Source organism: Babylonia areolata, chromosome 12 (genome assembly GCF_041734735.1).
Source record: "Babylonia areolata isolate BAREFJ2019XMU chromosome 12, ASM4173473v1, whole genome shotgun sequence".
Classification (NCBI taxonomy): Eukaryota; Metazoa; Mollusca; class Gastropoda; order Neogastropoda; family Buccinidae; genus Babylonia; species Babylonia areolata.
In genome coordinates, this window is record NC_134887.1 from 20874486 (window position 1) to 20889485 (window position 15000).

Genomic DNA, 15000 nt, shown 5'->3' on the forward strand with positions numbered 1-15000 from the left:
AATCGTATCTCCCATATGCACACACAATCACTTTATGGAGAGAGAGAGAGAGAGAGAGAGAGAGAGAGAGAGAGAGAGAGAGAGAGAGAGGTCAATAAAGGCACAAAGGCTACCCAATTTCCTTTTTGAACTGTTTGAGTAAACGCGGAGAAAGGGGGGTAATTTCAAACTAGTGGAAGGGGGGGGGGGGGGTCTTGGCTAGCCATAACTGACCCGGGTGTTACAAACCAGCAGGGGGTTGATTGATGTTGTTACACCGAAACTTCCCTTTCCAAGAGTGCCTGCATGTGTTTATGTGTGCGTGAGCGCGCGTGGTATGGAGAATATACTGTGTGTGTGTGTGTGTGTGTGTATGTGTGTGTGTGTGTGTGTGTGTGTGAGTGTACGCGTACGTGTACGTGTGCGTGTGCGTGTGCGTGTGCGTCTGGGTGTGGGTGTGCGTGTGCATGTATTCTGTATTGAGTCTTTGATTTCGGTGCCGTTTCAGTGCCGTGCAGATGGAAGCCCGACTGAAGCAGTCTTTGATTACCTCTGCTGCCTCCTTTTCTGATGGGCCCACACAGGTACCCAGTCTGACACTCTGATGGGCCCACACAGGTACCCAGTCTGACACTCTGATGGGCCCACACAGGTACCCAGTCTGACACGGACACACGTCGAAGTCTGTGACCATGTCCTCAGGTTTGGACCAGGCGTAAGGCTGTTTCGGATCACAGTCTGGAATGAACGATAAAAACCCCAAAACCTAAAAGAAGCAACAGATTCGAGGCATTGGGTAAACCGGTACCAGACTATAACAATATATATATATATATATATATATATATATATATATATATATAAAGAGAGGGGTCTTCTTCTTCTTCTTAGCTTATTGTTCTTCTTGCTCTTATTGCTCATCTTGTTCTTGTTCTTGGTCTTGTTGTTTTTGTTTTTGTTGTTGTTGTTCTCCTTCTTCTTCTTTCGTGGGGTGCAACTGCCCGATCAGTCACATATATACCTACAAGTGGGATTTTACGTGTAAGGCCATTTCTACTCCGCCATATAGGCAGCGATACTTTGTGTCATCCCACGCTTTCTCACAATCACTCGCTTTCCTGCACATTGCGGGAAACCGTGAGGCCACTTCCCACGCTTTCCCGTAATATGTGAGAAAGTACGGGAAGTCCTGCAATTCTTCTTCATCTTCTTCTTTCTTTTAAAAAAAATTTTTTATTAGAAATTTTCCTTGTCGTTGGGGTTGGTTCCTTGACTTTTCATGACACACAGCTTGGAGGAGTGCTAAGAGAGAAACAGGATGGCGACGGCCACGCCGATCACTATAATGTTGATAAGAAAAGAAAACCAAACCAAACCAGAACCAAATAACAACAGAACCAACCCAAGTAAGAACAAAATCAAACAAAAACCGACCGAACCAAACCAAATAAAAAAGCCTAACAAATACAACACCACACCATGATAAATGATGATCAACTCACGACATTGCATGGTAAACGTATGAATGAAACCAAACCGACTTAAAAAGGAACCCAAACCCAAACAAACGAAATTCAGACCAAATCAAATCAAAACCTAAGCAAATCAAAACCAAATCAAACCTAAACAAACGAAACCCAATCAAACCAAACCAAACCAGCCCATACCAAAACCAACTCAAACCAAAACCAACCCAAACCACTCAAAACCAACCCAAACCAAACCACTCAAAACCAACCCAAACCACTCAAAACCAACCCAAACCACTCAAAACCAACCCAAACCAAACCACTCAAAACCAACCCAAACCAAACCACTCAAAACCAACCCAAACCAACCCAACCCAAACCACTCAAAACCAACCCAAACTAACCCAACCCAAACCACTCAAAACCAGCCCAAACCAACCCAACCCAAACCAAACCACTCAAAACCAACCCAAACCAAACCACTCAAAACCAACCCAACCCAAACCAAACCAATCAAAACCAACCCAACCCAAACCACCCAAAACCAAACCACACCAACCCAACCCAAACCACCCAAAACCAAACCACACCAACCCAAACCAAGCTACCCAAAACCAAACCACCCTAACCAAAGTCTCACACAGCCACCTCTTACATTCAGCCACGTCTCCCATCGGTTGACAGGTGCCCGGATGTAGGCAGCACTCATTTGACCCACAGTCCGATCCTTTCTCGCACTGAGCGCCTATGGTAGTTCCGCACCGCCCAACCATGAGCTGCCGTCTATTGTCAACATAATCGTTGAATATGCATTATCATTTTCATCAGTAGATCATTTATATTATGTTCAACACAGTCAGCGTGTGCATCGTCATGTCTCGTTTGAGTGTAATGATTTTAGGACTGGTATTACTGGATGTTGCTTCTACGTAAAATGCGTTTGCGTTCCCCATACACGCGCGCACGCACACACAGAGACATAGAGACACACAGACACACACACACACACCGATCACCGATATGTGTGACGGGACATTAAACAAAAAATCCTTCCTACACACACACACACAGACAGACAGACAGACACACACACACACACACACACACACAGAGTAAAAAAAGAAAAAAAGACAAAAAAGACCACCACAAATTACCGCCAGCAACAACGAAACTAGAAATGTCAGATGCATCACAACAGATGGTCTTCAGTTTCCATGTCAGTGACATCGCTGAGCTCTGCTCGGTGAACCAGAACAGCTCTGTGAATCTGACGTCTGATTGCACGTGCAGACAAGAGGAAAGCACGGTGTGTTCGTTTGACACACATGATGTAAATAAACCTTTTTCTTTCTTACTGTGGAATGTCAACGGATTGTGTTCGAAACTTGTTGATCCTGATTTCTTGTCGTTTATCTTTAAGTTTGATTTTATTTGTCTGGTTGAGACTTTCATGAAAGAGTGCCGATCTGATATGTTTCCTGGCTATACCTTATTCTGTAAATCAGCTGTGAAGTTCACCAAACAAGGGAGACGATCAGGTGGATTGGTTTGTTTGATAAAGGTTGAATTTTGTCAATTTGTTAAAAATATTGAGGTGACTCATTCAAATTTTTGTGTATTTCTGATTGATAAGATGTTATTTGGACTTGATAAAGATATTTTGTATTTTTGCTCGTATATTCCCCCAGAAAGTTCTCCTGTTTATACTTATTTTGATATTGAAAATGGGATTTGTATACTTGAAGACTGTCTGACTGACCGTTTATTGGCACACGATGCTTATGTTAAATTAAATGGTGATTTGAATAGTTGGACTTCAAACATTTGTCAAGATCTTTCTGTGAAAGATGATTTTATTATGCAGCATGACAGTATGTCTGTTAGTACATCTCGGCGTTCCGAAGATTGTTTCTTAAATAATTATGGAAAATTACTGCTGAATATGTGCACTGCTTTAGGTTTGAATATTTTGAATGGTGTATGTGAGGGCGACCGTGAAGGTCGCTATACATATATTTCTGAAGCTGGAAGCAGTGTCAATGATTAATTTATATTTTCAAAAGAACTTTTCACCATTGTATTTGATTCAAGTGAATTAATTGTGTCTGAACGCATTGATTCTGATCATTTATCACTGATACTTCATGTTTTTTGTTCCTAAAGGGAAGAAACTTGATGTCACTGAACAAGAGCAACTGAAAAAATAATATGAATGAGGAATATGCTGATTTGTTTCGTGATACTCTAAGGAATGATGAAATGACTAAAATTGATAATGCAATAACTTTAGTAGATGTGGATGTAAATGTTTGTTTTCTTAATTCATTAATGAATTAACAATCCAAGTAAATAATAATGGAAGACATGGGGCTTTGTTTCCGATTGATTCCTTTGAATTATTCTTACTTTAGTTAGCTGATGATGTTATTCTGATGTCAGAAACTGTTATAGGTTTACAAACACAGTTGAACAACCTGCATCATGCAGCAGTTTCACTCCAATTAAACGTAAAGTAATATCATAGTATTTCGTAAGGGTGGTTATTTGAGCAGCAGAGAAAGGTGGGTGTATGATGGTAGTTTGATGCCAGTTGTCAATGTTTACAAATATCTGGGCATATTTTTCTCCACACGCTTGAGTTTCGTTGGGGCATGCAAAGATCTAGCAAGCAGAGCCAAAAATGCATTGATTTGTATTATGAAAAAGTTCCTCAATAAAGTTTCCTTTGATTTATTTATCAAATTATTTGATACACAAGTACAGCCTGTTGTGCAATACGGCTCTGAATTGTGGGGTCTAGACAAAGATGCTGTTCACTGTGAATCAGTCCACACTTTTGCATAAAAGAGATTTTTAGGAGTAGATAGGCAAACACCAAATGACTTAGTATATGGTGAACGAATCGATACCCGTCATATCTAGTTTCTGCAGTCAGGTGTATACGTTACTGGTTGAGATTATTATAACAGAATACCCCGCAAAGCTTATGATAACTGTATGATTTAGGTGCTAGAGGCAGAGTGAACTGGGTAACCAAGATTCGCCATTGTTTGTTTGGATTTGTTTGCTTAAACCAAGGTGTTGGTAGCATCCAGGCGTTTATCGGTGTGTTTCGACACAACGACTGATTGATTGTAGATGGCAGAAGTGGTCTGATCATATTCAGAATAGTGAAAGATTTAGTTCCTATAAGAATTTTTGCAGTGTGTCTGATCTGAAACCTTACTTAGTGTTGAATATGGATAGACATTTAAAATGTATGACGCCAAGATTTAGATTAGGTATTACAGAATTAGCGGTCCATCATTACAGATACAGAACATGTATCGACAGTGATCTGACCTGTCTATAATGGAAAGAATCACAGGAAAATATTATACACTTTGTTCTTTGCTGTCCAGCTTTAAGGAGCATTCGAGAGGAGTTTATTCAACCTAAATATTACAGAAAACCTACGTTGTTTAAATTGAACTTATTGATGTTTTCTACTTCCCCTGAAGTTGTCCGTAAATTTTCACTGTTTTTATACAAAGCTTTCAAATTCAGAGAAATGGCTATTTCGTGAAAACGCTGTTTGTTTTCTTTTCTTTCTTTTATTGTTCTACACATTGGACTGTAATACAGTTATATATTTGTTTGACCGTGTTTATTGATGCTCACAGTGATGTATTGTTTGTAAAATAATGTTCACATTCCCCTTCATAAGGGGCCAAGGCCTATAAGGGGCCAAGGCCTATACATGAATAAACCATCTTGAATCTTTAATCTTGAATCCCTTTGTCTCTCTCTGTCTCTCTGTCTCTCCCTGTGTCTCTCACTCTCGCTCTCTCTCTCTCCCTGTGTCTCTCCCTGTCTCCCCCCCCCCTCTCTCTCTGTCTCTCACTGTCTCTCTTTTCCTGTCTCTCTATCTCCCTGTGTCTCTCTATCTGTGTATCTCCCTCCCTGTGTCTCTCTCTGTCTCCCTGTCTCTGCCTGTATCTTCTCTCATTCTCTGTCTCCCCCTCTCCCTGTCGCTCTCTCTCTCTCTCCCTGTCTGTCTGTCTGTCCCTCTCCGTGTCTCTCTCTCTCCCTGTGTCTCTCTCTCTCCCTGTGTCTCTCTCTGTCTCCCCCTCCTCTCCCCCTGTGTCTCTCTCTTGTCTCCCTGTCTCTCTCTCTGTCTCCTTCTCTCTCTCTCCCTGTGTCTCTCTCTGTGTCTGTCTCTCTCTCTCCCATGTCTCTCTCTGTCTCTCTCTCTCCCTGTGTCTCTCCCTCTCTGTCTCTCTCTCTCCCTGTGTCTCTCCCTCTCTGTCTCTCTCTCTCCCTGTGTCTCTCCCTGTCTCTCTCTGTCTCTCCCTCTCTCCCCCTGTGTCTCTCCCTGTCTCTCTCTGTCTCTCCCTCTCTCCCCCTGTGTCTCTCTCTGTCTCTCTCTGTCTCCCCCTCTCTCCCCCTGTGTCTCTCCCTGTCTCTCTCTGTCTCTCCCTCTCTCCCCCTGTGTCTCTCTCTCTCTCTCTCCCTGTCTGTCTGTCCCTCTCCGTGTCTCCCTCTCTCCCTGTGTCTCTCTCTCTCCCTGTGTCTCTCTCTGTCTCTCTCTGTCTCCCCCTCCTCTCCCCCTGTGTCTCTCTCTTGTCTCCCTGTCTCTCTCTCTGTCTCCTTCTCTCTCTCTCCCTGTGTCTCTCTCTGTGTCTGTCTCTCTCTCTCCCATGTCTCTCTCTGTCTCTCTCTCTGTCTGTCTGTCTCTCTCCCTGTGTCTCTCACTCTCTGTGTCTCTCTCTGTCTGTCTCTCTTTCTCTCCTTGTGTCTCTCTCTGTCTGTCTCTCTCTCTCCCTGTGTCTCTCTCTGTCTCTATGTGTCTCTCTCTCTGTCTCTCTCCCTTTGTCTCTGTCTGTCTGTCTCTCTCCCTGTGTCTCTCTCGGTCTCTATGTGTCTCTCTGTGTGTCTGTCTCTCTCTCTCTCCTTGTGTCTCTCTCTGTCTGTCTCTCTCTCTCTCCCTGTGTCTCTCTCTGTCTCTATGTGTCTCTCTGTCTCCCCCTCTCTCCCCCTGTGTCTCTCTGTGTCTCTCCCTGTGTCTCTCTCTGTCTCTATGTGTCTCTCTCTCTCTCCTCCTCTCTTCCCCTGTGTCTCTGTCTCTCTGTCTCTCCCTGTGCCTCTCTCTCTGTCTCTCTCTCTCTCCCTGTGTCTCTGTCTCTGTCTCTCTCTCCCTGTGCCTCTCTCTCTCTCCCTGTGTCTCTGTCTCTCTCTCTCTCCCTGTGTTTCTCTCTGTCTCTCTGTCTCTCTCTCTCTCTGTGTCTCTCTCTGTCTCTCTCTCCGTCCCTCCACCCATCTCTGTTTCTTCTTCCCTACGCACCTCCTCCCACCCAGCCTCTCTCTGTGTGGCTGTCTGTCTCTCTCTGTGTGGCTGTCTGTCTCTCCTTCTGTCGTTTTCGTTCCCAAATTATGTCATGACACATAAAATCACAATCCCAAAATACCGTCACCCATGTGGTAAGTATTTACAAATGTCAGGATATGCACACATGTGCGCACCCCTGCCTCACGTAAAAAAGATCCAAGGAATTCCTTTCCTCAGGGTTAACACCAGATACGATACAGATGTCGCCAGCATGTTCTGGCATCGATAGTCCGATCTCGCCTGACCCCGCATACGCACTATGGATGCCCTGCATGCGATAGCGCATAGGCCATATGTTTGTGTTGGCTCGTGCCTCTTTTCTTCATGCTGATTCGTTAATGGAGTGTTGACGGCTGCCATTCTGGCGTTATCAGCATCCTTCTCCTTCTTCTTTTATTTCTTCTTTTTCTGCGTTCGTGGGCTGCAGTGTCCGACCTTCATTCTTATCAGCACGAGTGGGTATTTAAACGTGCATGACATATTTACCATCACCATGTCAGCAGCCATGCTCTTTTCTTGGAGGGGTGGTGGGGGCGTGGGGGAGGGTGGGGACATGGGAAGTGGTGATGGCGGGCGATGTATGCTGGTTGGAGCGGTGGTGGTCCAGTAGTAATGTGCCCAACCAGGAAGCACAGGAGTGTCCTCTGGTTCCAGCCCTGCCCGGCCACAGTATCTGTAGAAAAAAGTCACTTTGATACGAAATCACATACCTGCAGAAACACAAACACACAAAAATCCCAAGAACACAAGGATTCTGGCGACGTACTCTCCACATGTAAATCAGCAAAATTCCACCCAGAAATGCCTGCAGTGGCTGAATCACGATACGATACGATACGTACGATAAGCTACGAGACGAGACGATGAGACGCGATGGTATGCGATACGATGCGGTACAATACAGTACAGTGCAACAGATTACAGTACAGTAGAGTACAGTACAGCACAATACTCATGGAATACAATACAATGCAATAGGTATGTTCATTTCCGTAACCCATCCAACGCTGCCTTGGATTTCGGTATCGTTTTAACTAGGATACTTACTTTCCACATGTTCAAACTAGTGCACACGAAGGGGATTCAGCACTGGCAAGTCTGCACATAATCATGCCGACTTGAAAAATGGACGTTGTCCACCTTCAATCCACCAGGCGGCGATATCGGGATCGAACCCTTGGTCTTCACAGTGAAAGTCCACCGCTCTGATCACCTGCTGTCGTACCCATTCGCCCTTCATTCTTCAACATTTGGTTTGATTGTTTATTTGCTTGCTGATTGTTTGCTTTTGTTGTTGTTGTTTCTCTGTGTGTGTGTGTGTGTGTGTGTGCGCGCGCGCGCGCGCGCGTGCGTGCGTGTGTGTGTGTGTGTGTTATGTGTGTGTGTTATGTGTGTGTGTGTGTGTGTGTGTGTGTGTGTGTTTGTTTTTGCTGTAATAGTTTCCATGTCCTACGAGTGGCATGGTTCACGCCCCTTCGTTTCCTCACCCACTTGACACAGCTACGCACAGTCCGCAGACAGCTATTCAGATCCTGTCGCCGTAACGCCACCCGCCTGACGAGACCCTGCCAATATGCTGCTGCTAACTAATTGGATGATGTCCAGTGGTGAGTGTTGTGATTCAGCAGACACAGGACACCACCTGGGTAACTGAAGACAACAATGGCCTTGTCATGGATCCACGCTGGAGTGGCGGACATCTCTGTGACCCTGCAGACGACAGTTCCTGTGGACTGGACGAAGCCGACCCGGGATACCCTCCACCCCCCAAACCCCGGATGCCCCTTTCCAGCTCTTGAGGGAAATCAATGATTTTTACTTGATGTGAAATTTACGTTAGAGATCTGATCGTTTTCGCTGTGTTTACTATATAAATTTTATTCGAACTTTATGAGGATTGAGTGACACTATTATGTATGTATGTATGTATGTATGTATGTATGTATGTATGTATGTATGTATCTCTCTCTCTCTCTCTCTCTCTCACTTTCTCTTTATATATATATATATATCTTCCAGTTGAGGGAAATCAATGTTTTAAACCAGCTTTGAATTCTACGTGGTGTGAGACATAATTATGTTGGTGATCTGATCGTTTTTGCTGTGTTCAGTACCTGAACTTTACTCGAATTTTACGAGGATAGAGTGAGACTTGAATGAATGTGTGTATGTAAGTATGAATGTCTCTCTTTATATATATATATATATATATATATATATATATATATAAAAATTTTATGTATGTATATATATATATATATTTACATCTCTCTCTCTGTCTGTGTGTGTGTGCGTGTGTGTGTGCGTGTGTGTGTGTGTGTGTGTGTGTACAAAAAATATATACCCTTTTCAAGTTGAGAGAAACCAATGTTTTTAATCAACTTTGAATTCTACGTGGTTCGAGACATGCGTTTGTGATCTGAGCGTTTTCGTTGTGCTCGATATCTTAACTTTATTCGGATATTACGAGGACTGAGTGAGACTTGAATGTATGTATGTATGCATATATGTCTGTCTGTCTCTGTCTCTCTCTATATTATGTGTATATGCACACACACACACACACACACACACACACACACACACACACACACACACACACATATATATATATATATATATATATATATGTCTCTAACATGAAATAATCTCAGCGGATTGGAAAGGATTGGGTGGACATTCTCTTCATCAGCGACACCAAGCCAAGTCTTGCTTTCTGTGATTAGGCAATCGAAAGCTCAGTACGGTTTTCCTTTGATTCAGATATTACATGGCTAGATCGGCGAACTGGTGTATTGAATATCTGATTCGCTGCTCAGCTTAAGAATGAAGATAAAAACGACGGCAATCCTTCGACAGCACGTATACCTACAGTACATGTCATACCATACCTTGGCAGCACACTGTCACGAAATGCGACCATCGACGATGAAGTGAATGTCAGGATTGCAAGAGCAAGTGCAACTTTTGGTAGACTCAATGCAAATGTCTGGAACAGAAGAGGCATTAGTCTTGAGACCAAGCTAAAGGTCTACAGAGCAGTAGTTCTCCCCACACTACTGTACGGCTGCGAAACTTGGACAGTGTACCAACGACATGCCAAGAAGCTGAACCACTTCCACACAACATGCCTCAGGAAGCTACTGAACATCAAGTGGCAAGACAGGACCCCAGACACAGAGGTGCTCGCAAAAGCCACCCTTCCCAGCATCTTCACCATCCTGATGCAGTCCCAGCTTCGCTGGGCTGGACACGTGGCGCGCATGCCAGACCATCGGCTGCCCAAAAGGCTCTTCTATGGCGAGCTGCAACAAGGGAAGAGATCACACGGAGGTCAGAAGAAGCGCTTCAGAGATACTCTGAAGGTCTCTCTGAAAGCGTTTGATATCAACCCTGACTCCTGGGAGGAATCTGCAGTGGACCGTAACAAATGGCGCGCTGCTGTGCACAAAGGCGCCAAGTTGTGCGAGGCCAGCAGGACTGCTGCAGCTGTTCAGAAGAGGCAGGCCAGAAAGTCACGGGCAAACAAGCTCCCTGACAATGATATGCCTGTCTTTGTCTGCCCCAACTGTCAGCGAACATTTCGTGCGCAGATTGGACTATTCAGCCATCTGCGCACTCACAGATAGACTCATGAGCATCCTTCCCCCCACCCCACCACCACCCTCCCCCCATCCCCCATCTGGATGACAACGATGGTCATCATCGATCTCGATGGACACACCACCACCACATGTCTTTTGTGGAGCTAAACTTGGCACATGAATTAAATGGATCAAAACGTCAGCTGTGAGCTAGAAACGAAGGCTGGTCGTTTTTCAGTGTTGGTAATGTTGACGAAGGCGAATTTTGTTATTTGTTTTTGTGTTCTTTTGTTGTTGTTTTCTCGAAGCTGTGTGGTATACAGCCATAAACAGAAACGTTTAAATACAAACTGGTCTTCAACATGATTTTCTTTTTATGCGACATCTTAGAGCGCACTCACACACACACACACACACACACACACACACACACACACACACACACACACATACATACACACACATTTATACACACCCACACGCAAATACATACTCCGCACTACCCACACATATACGCATACACACACAAACAAAAACGCTCACGTTTAACATCATTTGCAACTGAGAGAGAGAGAGAGAAAGAGAGAGAGATAGAGAGAGAGAGAGAGAGAGAGAGAGAGAGAGAGAGAGAGAGCGCTAAGAATATAAGGATTAATATCAGAGAGGGGAGAGAGGGAGAGAGAGAGAGAGACAGACAGACAGAGCTAAGAATTTAAGGATTAATATCAAGGGAGAGAGAGGAGAGAGAGAGAGAGAAAGAGAGAGAGAGAGAGAGCTAAGAATTTAAGGATTAATATCAAGAGAGAGAGAGAGAGACAGACAGACAGAGCTAAGAATTTAAGGATTTATATCAAAGGAGAGAGACAGACAGACAGACAGACAGACAGAGCTAAGAATTTAAGGATTAATATCAAGGGAGAGAGAGACAAGACAAGACAAGACAAGACAAGACAAGACAAAATTATTTATTTCGAGGATAACAGATAAGCACTGTTGTAATTTTTTAAATCCAGTCCCCGCCCTGAATAGGGCCTACACTACACAACTAATTAAATGAAAGCATGAAAGCATGATGTTAGTAGAGATACATAACAGGGAAGAACAAAAAAAATTTGATTAAAAATAAACAAAAATAAAAGAAAATAAATTATAAAAAAACAACAACAAAAAAACAAAAAAACCACCACAACAACAGCAACAAAAAACACACAAAACCCAACCAACCAACCAACCACAACAACAACAACAACCACACACACACACACACACACACACACACACACACACACACACACACACACACATGGCATACAGGTACAAGCATGGTGTTAGTAAAATGTATAGGAAAAAATGAACAAAATGAAACAAACACACGCAACACACCGGATGGAGGGTGAGGGAGGTTATCAGTCCATACACATTTGACAAACAGTATCATTAAAATGAACGATTTACATTACACATTGTGGCATAAGGTGGGACCGGCAATGTTTTTTGAAGGTGGTTGGGCAATTGTGTTGTTTAATTGTTTCTGGGAGTGAGTTCCATAGGGTGGCGCCCGAGTAGCCCAGACTGGATTTGAACGAGTCAATTCTTGGAATTGGGATTAGGACCTTGGGGGGATTTCTTGATGAACTCACAGAAAATTTGTCTATTAATGTTGGTGGTGCATTACCTGTCATAATCTTTTGCATCATGATTCCTTTATTGTACTCTAATCTACGGATCAGTTGGAGAATATTCGCTTGGTCATAGTCTGAGTCTAAAAGGGAAGTCTTTTTAAGGAGTACCAGCTTGAGCCCCCGTTTTATGAAGATTCTGTAATGGGTTCATGGTGTTTGCACTTGCGGAATCCCATAGTGTTCATACATAATCTATTGTAGACTGGATATGTGCTTGAAAAAATAATTTCCGTGAATGAAGGTCAAGGAAATGTTTGATTTTGGATAGCTGATGGGTTTTCTGGGCTGTCTTTTTGCAAAGAGAGAGGTGTGTGTGTGTGTATATATATATATATATATACAGAAAGAACACGTATCTGTGGTTATGCAGTGAAGGACGGAAGAAAAAGAGAAAGCACCACAAGTATCCCCACACACTTTCTCAATATACTGACGCCAGGGAAATCCAAACTGTATTTGAAGTACAATGGTACACAACAAAAAAGCGCAGTATAAAAAATAAGTATGCTGATTAAAAACTCTCCCAACAAATACATGAATATATGGTGGGACAAAGTGCTGACACCACTTTGCAATGCAGTTCAACCTGAATGGGCCCAAGGCAGAAACCAGGGATGGAAGAATGCAGAAAATGGGGAGGAATGGATGAAGAAAGCAAGCAAGCATTAAAGAAAGAAAGAAGGCAAAAGTGAAACAAAATCTGGCAATGGGAAGAACCCCCCCACCCCACCCGCCATCCCCACATAAAAAGGAATGTAATTACACTTCGCCTGCCACAATTATTCTTGAAATTAATAATTTTCACAATAAGAACTTTTCACAACCAGTTTGATAACTGACAGATTATAATCTCTCTCTCTCTCAGACCCATTTAAAAAAAAACCCAAAAAAACCCCCAAAAACAACAACAAACAAACAAACAAACAAAACAAAAACACACACACACACACACAAAAAAAAACCCAACAACAAGAAGAAGAATAAACGCTTATCTAAAGGCAGAAAAAAATATCGCATCAGACTTTAGTCCAAAAGATCACAAAGCACAAATTGTATAATCTGTTTAATAATTTCGGATATTACAGTTAAAAAAGTCAAAGGTAATGAATAAAATATACATGAAGCATCGCCAATCTCTTACATAATTATGTAATATAACATTTTTGGAATGTTGTGTCAACGAACTGCCTCCCAAGTATACCAGCATTGACGATTTTGTTTCAGTCGCACACAGAATTGTTTTCAAAGGTTCCAAAGGTCCAATGGCTTTTTTCAACCGTTGGGGTAGTGAATTCATGTTCACATTGTCAAGGACTCGGCATAGGTAAGTCAGGCCCAATCCTCTTCTTCTGCAACCTGAACATTTCCCGACCGAAGTCAGATACCCGTTTATACCTGGGTGGCGTGAGGAAAATCGGAGTAACGTGTTTTTCCCCAAGGATACAATATCTTGCCGAAACCTACCTTCTGATCAGTGCTGATAACTTGATCAGAAGTACAACACCTAAATGATAACAATTGACTGATTATTTATATGATCATAATGCCTTTATTTATCAATCTTTATTTACTCACATATATTTCTTTCTTTCTTTCTTTCTTGTTTGTTACTCAGTGTCTTTTGTGTTTTCAATCAGAATGCAAAGTAAAAGAAAACAAAAACAAATTTCTTCAAGTCGTGCGACTGAACTATGAAGTATTCCCTTTTACCTCCTGATACTTAATGGAAACATTCATTTACAGAGTGTATGTGTATGCCTCATATGTAAATAAAGCCTGGGTATGAACAATTATAGTAGTTGATGTCTATACGGATGACCAGCGTAATAATATACTTGGTAGTGAAAAACACACTTGATAGTCAAGATATTATTTCAATGCGATCAAAATCGAACAAAAATAGGGGAGAAAAACTCAAACAAAAGTTATCATACTACAAGCATATTACTGAGAGAGAGAGAGAGAGAGAGAGAGAGAGAGAGAGAGAGAGAGAGAGGGAGAGGGAGAGAGAAAAAGAGAGAGATGCATACACACAAATGCAGAATATGAAGTATGAATTAAGCTAATAATCTCTGGCGAAATGGACATAGATAAGCCACTTAACGCTGAGGGGAGTACAAAACTGGGAAGGAAACCGAAATAACATTCACACTGAGCTCTTGTTTCGTTGATTGAAATGCTCAGTACTGGCCCGTGACGGTCTTGCAACGTGGCAGAAAACCTATCAATAACACTGATATCCCGTTCTGTGGAGAAAATAATAAGGCACTTGTCTGTCATAGTCCTCCTGTTACACTGTTCTCGATTAGAGAGAGAGGGGGAGAGAGGGAGAGAGAGAAAGAAAGAGAGAGACAGAGAGACAGAGCTTTACATGTCACGTTTGGCGCAGTTCCTGAGGTCATCATAACTATATACACCAGCACGATACTGCCCTCATTCCTTAGTTATAAACCCATAGTTTATCCCTGTCTTCCCCTTCACCACTTGACATTTTGCTCTCTATCTGTCTATTCCCGTTTTCTTTCGCGATATTAGCTTCAACGACTGAACTTGCTTTCTGATAAAAATCTGACACAGACACCAGTTTCTCATTTTACATACATCTTCACTGCATGTTTTCCCCACTGGCTTGTTTTCATTCGCATGTTTAGCGCAATACGTTGAGTGCATTACGAATGAGTTAAACAACAACAGCAACACCTAAGGAACGGGATCACTGTTGTTAAACCAAAAGCTTAGAAATGAGTGGTTATCTGTCTACTGAACAAAACATTTACCGCAGCAATCATAAAAACAAAACAAAATGAAATTAGACTGTAAAACAAAGCCAGTCTGATTCCAATGAGCCCCCCTTTCTCTTTTTCCTCTCCCACACTCAAGTACCAAAATAAATGAAAGTAATTTCCTTCCATTTTTTT

General features: G+C 42.6%; 1 protein-coding gene across 2 annotated transcripts in view; it reads right to left on the reverse strand.

Moving 5' to 3' along the window:
* Window positions 1-12517: 12517 nt before the first annotated feature.
* The window catches only part of LOC143288444 (sodium/glucose cotransporter 4-like), an 89819-nt gene continuing 87336 nt past the window's right edge, over window positions 12518-15000 (reverse strand). For both annotated transcript variants that reach the window (XM_076596932.1, XM_076596933.1), the window contains exon 14: window positions 12518-15000. This exon is cut by the window's right edge and continues 1720 nt beyond it. The gene's annotated coding sequence lies outside the window, so the exon portion shown is untranslated.